The 5370-nt window shown below is 41.7% G+C and overlaps 1 long non-coding RNA gene across 1 annotated transcript in view; it reads left to right on the forward strand.

Annotated features, from left to right (window-relative positions):
• Window positions 1-232: 232 nt before the first annotated feature.
• Window positions 233-5370, forward strand: part of LOC146601292 (uncharacterized) — a 7454-nt gene continuing 2316 nt past the window's right edge. Inside the window, exons 1-2 of the long non-coding RNA XR_014896269.1 lie at window positions 233-282; window positions 380-444. This is a non-coding gene — a long non-coding RNA (uncharacterized LOC146601292). The remainder of the gene's footprint in view (window positions 283-379; window positions 445-5370) is intronic.

Raw genomic sequence — 5370 nt, forward strand, 5'->3', positions numbered from 1 at the left:
TTAAATATTCCATGTTATCCTCACAAAAAGAAACAATGATCGCAGCTTTGGTGAGCATTTGAGCCATGCAGACAGGAGTTTTCAGATCTTGCAAACCATGAAGGAGAAATTTGAGAGATTTAGGCAAAGCCTAGCTGTTACAGTGCGGAGTAGGGGAATAAAGATCACCCTCTAAATTACAGGCCGAAGCAATACAGAAGAAAAATATGTGAAGAACAAGTGCTGAGGAACGAGGGATACAGTGAGCTTTTTGGAGGAACATTCAAGAAATCCGCTTCAGAGGTGTGTGGTATAAATCGATGCTAAAACATTTGGAGCATGGCTATGAGGTTGGATTGGACGGAAGCTCAGGCTAAATGTCGTTTGTATTAATTCGTAGGCTCCTGCGTCAATCAGTGTTTGCCAGCTGCTTTCAGACGGGGCCAAGTATGAGAAGAATATGAGGTAAGAAAGAGTTGGAGGGTGTGGGGTGAGGGAGGTTGGGAGGGACAATGTCAAAGTGCAGTTCAACCGTGCTGCTCTGAATGCTGAGTTTTAGCCTACTACATCCTGAAAATTCATTCCAGTTTATATTATTGCATGTGTTAGTGATGGCTTGAGTGGTTGAGACTTTGAAGTATTTCATCTACACATAAAATTGGATTTTTTTTTTCCTGTGGAATATAGCCATGGAAACCTGTAGTCTGTGCTGGAAAATAAATGACTAGAAATGTTCCTCAGTGACTAACTTGCTACAAGTCGTTATTGTAAGTGCAAACGCAAAGTTATACTTCTAACAACAAACAAATGCCATGTCCTAGTTTTGGATTAAAGATTCCTTCTCCAGCAGTGAAGCTAGGTAATGCTGCCAGCTCTTTCAAGGAGCAAGATAACATCGAGATGACTGGAAGCAGCGCTGGCGACTGCAGTTGGAGGAATTAAGGTATCTATTGTATGGGTTTGGGATGGATAAATTTCTTATGCCTAGCTGCAACATCTGAGAACACCACRAAAGCTCAGCTGGGTTCAGAAAGAAAAACAGTAGCAGGGGGGAAATTTTCGGAGGGGGCAGAGGGAAGGAACGACGCAGCGAGAGAAATGTTCACAAGTGTTTCGGTATTGACCTAACTCTGCTTCCATTGAAGTGACGGGAGGGGAGACTTCAATGCAAGCAGATGTAGGCCGACGCTGAGAGTTTTTACAGTCCCCTGGTGCGTGTGTAACATGTTCAGACCACCCATTTGTACCTGACTCACACTGTGTGTGCATGAGAGAGAGAAAGCACGTGTGAGGACATTCGTTTTCCTGCTGCAACGAGCTCTGCTCCTCCCTTATACRTGTATAAATCTGAATGCATGTTTACTTGATTTGCATGTGTTCAGGCTCAGTACTGAGAAGGTAGGTGGAGGATGCGTTTAAACTGTGAGCTGAGAAGGTTTATGAAAGTAGACACCTCTGTGACCCTTCCATTCCTCACCCTCTCATGCTCAGTGCTAATCTCCTCGTAGAAAAATATAAGAGCAAGCTGTAGGAAGTGCAGATTTATTTCTAAGTGAGTTCATTAATTTATTTTCTTGTTACCTTCCCTTCTCTAACCTTCTTCTCCAGTGCTTCAGATGGAGAATGGTGTCGTTAATGCTGAATCCTGCCATTTCTCAGCAGTGAACACACAGTTGTAGCACAAGTATTTGTCGTACTGATTTCCCTTTAGAATTTCATTTTTTCCTTGAAGATGTCGTGCTGTCTAGTAAGCTTGTGCCAGCTGGATACTCACTTTGGGGGCTTCTCCACTTGGGTCCCAGCRTCCCGACCTCCCGGAGCACTGCCGCCCTGCGTGCCGTTCCCAGTGGGAACGCACTGCAGCCCCCCGGGCTTTGCCCGTCACAGCTGTAAGGACACGTGGCARCCAAAGCGAACGGGGCAGGACTTTCGTAAGGCTCCAAAAATCCAGTCACTCCTTATTTAACCAGTGCAAACTCTATGGAAAGCTTAGCAGACTCGGATAAACTTACCTGCTTTTCCTGGTCACACGAGAGAGTTGTTTGGGTTAAGGTCACGGTCCTCAAAGAAGCTAAATATCCTTTTCCTCTCAGTGTCCTGCTGCAAGTGGCTCTTCCTCTAGCACATGGAGTGTTTCCCTCCTTTCTAGCTAGCTTCCCCCTATTCTCCCTCGGAAATAGCTGTGTGGTTGCCATGGCTTGGGACTTCTGTCCAGTGTATAAGCATAAACAAGCAAAAAAGCCATAAGCCTCAGCACAAAAGTGGAGCGTCCAACCTGACAGAAAAACACCCAGATGATCCTCAAATAGAACTCATCAATTGTACATCGATCTTCTGGCTGTCATAAGTCCTTAGCTGTATTTACTACCGGTGTGGACAGATAGGGTGGGAACCGCTAACTTTGCTAGCGGAGCATTTTCCCTGCTGGAGCGTTGGTTGTGCTCTCTGAGTCTCTGTGGCCATTGCACGTTTCCTCAGCACGACAAGTATGCAAGATGGCTTTACATAAACAGCCTTCGGGGCGAAGGAAATAGGTGGCTCTTGTCCAAAAGCCTTGCCGGGCTTTATCCGTGCCTGCCCCCAAGGACCGGCGCTCCGCAGGCACGGAGCTGCCTCGGCCCGGGGCTGCCGTTCCTTTGCTCCTTTTAACCTCCTCCCTCCTTAGGGAGCCTGTCTTTTAAAATCACAAGCAGTGATCTGGGAGAGACTGATACTCCCCACCTCTTCAATAGGTAAATTGCCCTTTCAGGATTGCGATCCGTGCTCCTGTCCTCATTTTTCATATCTCACTTAAAAAAAAAAAAAAAAAAAAAATCTTCCAGGGACTTTGACTTAAGCAAAGGCACTTTAGAGTCTTTTTCTAATGTCATTCTGAAGTTAAAAAATAATTTGACTTCAAGGGAGATACAGCCCAATTTTTTAAAAACTTAATAGGATTAGTCATGGGAACTATTTTTAGCAAAAGTTCAACTTTATCCATGTATTTTAATGTGGGAAAAGTGTGTCCTTTTCCCTCTGCTAATGTTTGATGTATTCCAGCCCTCCTGCGAGTGTGTTTGAGTATCTTAGGGGCTCTGGAGTGGAGGAGAACTTCCTCTCGGATTCTCTCTGTTTTCTTTCGTGAAAATGACATTCCTAAGCTGTTTCACTTTCTGACAGGAAATGGAGCCTTGCCAAAAATGATTAAAGTCCAAGAAAGCATAACAGTTCCAAAGCTGCAGCAGTTCTTTAGGAGTCCCGAGTTTGACATTGTGTCAAACAAATGTGAAATATTGTTTAATAAATTTGAATAATACAGGGAAAGGGAAAAATGGTTCTTGGCTTATAATGCTGGTGCTCTTTATTAAGTCTGTAAAGGACTGCCTAGCTCTAATAAATTGAAATATATACATAAATATACTTGTGCATGGATAACAGTTTAATATTGTAGTATATATTGAACTACACACATGCACCCCCCACAYGCAGACATTGATTTATACATATGTACATCCATATATATTGATATATGCATGTAGACCTACTCACAAATTTGTATATATTTATACATGCAATTACCATTTGCAGGCAACTCATGTGCCTGCTTTGTATGAGGARTATGCTGAGTGTTATTTATAAGGTGTAGCAAGAAATTATGACTTTATAAAATACTAATCTAGTGCTAGATAAAATACAATTTGTTAACAGTTCCTCAATAGTTTTTGATTCAATGTTTATTTAAGGCCATAGTGTGCAGTCTTTACTCATGCCTAGTAACCCCTTATCGTGTAATTCCATTATTATCAGAACAGCGGTGTCAATGCTCCGTAACGGCGGTAAGAATTATGTGGTACCCACTAGCCTGTTTCTGCCACCTTTACGCATTTAGTAGCTCCTTTTGCCAGAAGGCCCACCAATTTCTGAAAGGCCAACAGATTTCAATATTAGGTTATTAATGCAATGGCTCTATCAAAATGAGCCAGACTTCTAAGAAATTCCTGTGCTGTCAAGCCCAAGTGTTAAAAAGTCCTGTCAGATTCCTATAGTCCTATGATTACTTTTAGAAACCCACAAAAAACAAAACCCTCATCATTTATAAGTCAATTTACAGTTTCTTTTGGATTTGGAGCCTACTGGGTTCACTGAAATCACATTTTCAAGTTGTTCTCTGACCACAAAGTCAGGAATTTCCTTTCCTTTATTTAATTTTATTATTTCTTTTTAATTTTAACATGAAAGCTGAATTACATCATCACCAGATTCCAGGAGCTCTAACTTTAAAAAAATAATCTAATGACTCAATAAAATCATGAGAGTTGGCAACTTTACTAGAAAACATGAAAAGTAGCTTTGTTGCTTCCTGCAGAAAAATCCGGGTTTTGTTTCTCTGCAGTCAGATACATTGCTCCTACAGCAAAGTATATCAAATATTCAAGAACTTATAAGAGAATAAAAATGTTCCACTGACACAGTCCCAAAGACAAAACGTTCTTTAAGTGAGATGTATCTCAAAGGAAGGCTAAAGGAAAGGTTACCGTTTTTCATTTCTTGTACAGGACCGTCGCGTTATTTGTTCAAAAGGAGTCAYTTTTATCGGGTGTTCCTATGGCATTTGAGATTTTGCGGTGGTAAAGCTGACTCGGGGCTGTACGTCCCGTCATTCAACACGGGCAGCAATTCACGGCTACTTTTTTTAGGCGAGCTGAATTGATCAGGCGAGTCAGTCAATGTCACTGAGCGCTATCTGTCACTTCATAAGCAGCTACAATCTGCCGCTCTGTAGATGCGGAAGGACCGTCGAATAAATCACATCAAACAGTGGGAGTAGATAGTCGCCCTTCATCCGTAATTGGTGCAGTCCTCTCCTGTCACGTCTGCTCATTCCCTGTGATTCCGGTGCGGATTGACACCGACAAAGAAAGAGCATCCACTGTCAAAGATGTTCGAGCGTATCTGTTGCTCCGCTCTATCCGCTAATAGATATCTATCATAATATTACATTAACATCACAAAAAATCAGACTTATAACTTCGCTATCTGGGTGTATTGGTGACATATGATGGGGTCTCGCTTAGGTTACAAGGAAAGTTGATTGATGCAGAAAGAAAGCTTCTGATTAAAACCACTTACAGAATCAGTCACTGGTAGGAATATTTACTGCTTTCTGCGCTACTGCTAATTTCACAGGGAAAAAAAAAAAAAAAAAAAACGAGGGGAGTATGATGATTTGTTGTAAACAGCCCTTCTGGAAATTTATTAAGCTTTAATTCCTCTGCTGGTGCAGGGATACGTTATGGAATTCCTCTATTCCTATGAAGTGATTGTAGGGTTTTATAATTACTAAAGTAATTAGGGGAATGGAACACTTTGAAATATATTAGTGACTGTGGTTAGCAAAAAAAAAAAAAAAAA

Source organism: Rhea americana, unplaced genomic scaffold, assembly GCF_003343005.1.
Source record: "Rhea americana isolate MKP2758 unplaced genomic scaffold, rheAme1 scaffold_105, whole genome shotgun sequence".
NCBI classification, from domain to species: Eukaryota; Metazoa; Chordata; class Aves; order Rheiformes; family Rheidae; genus Rhea; species Rhea americana.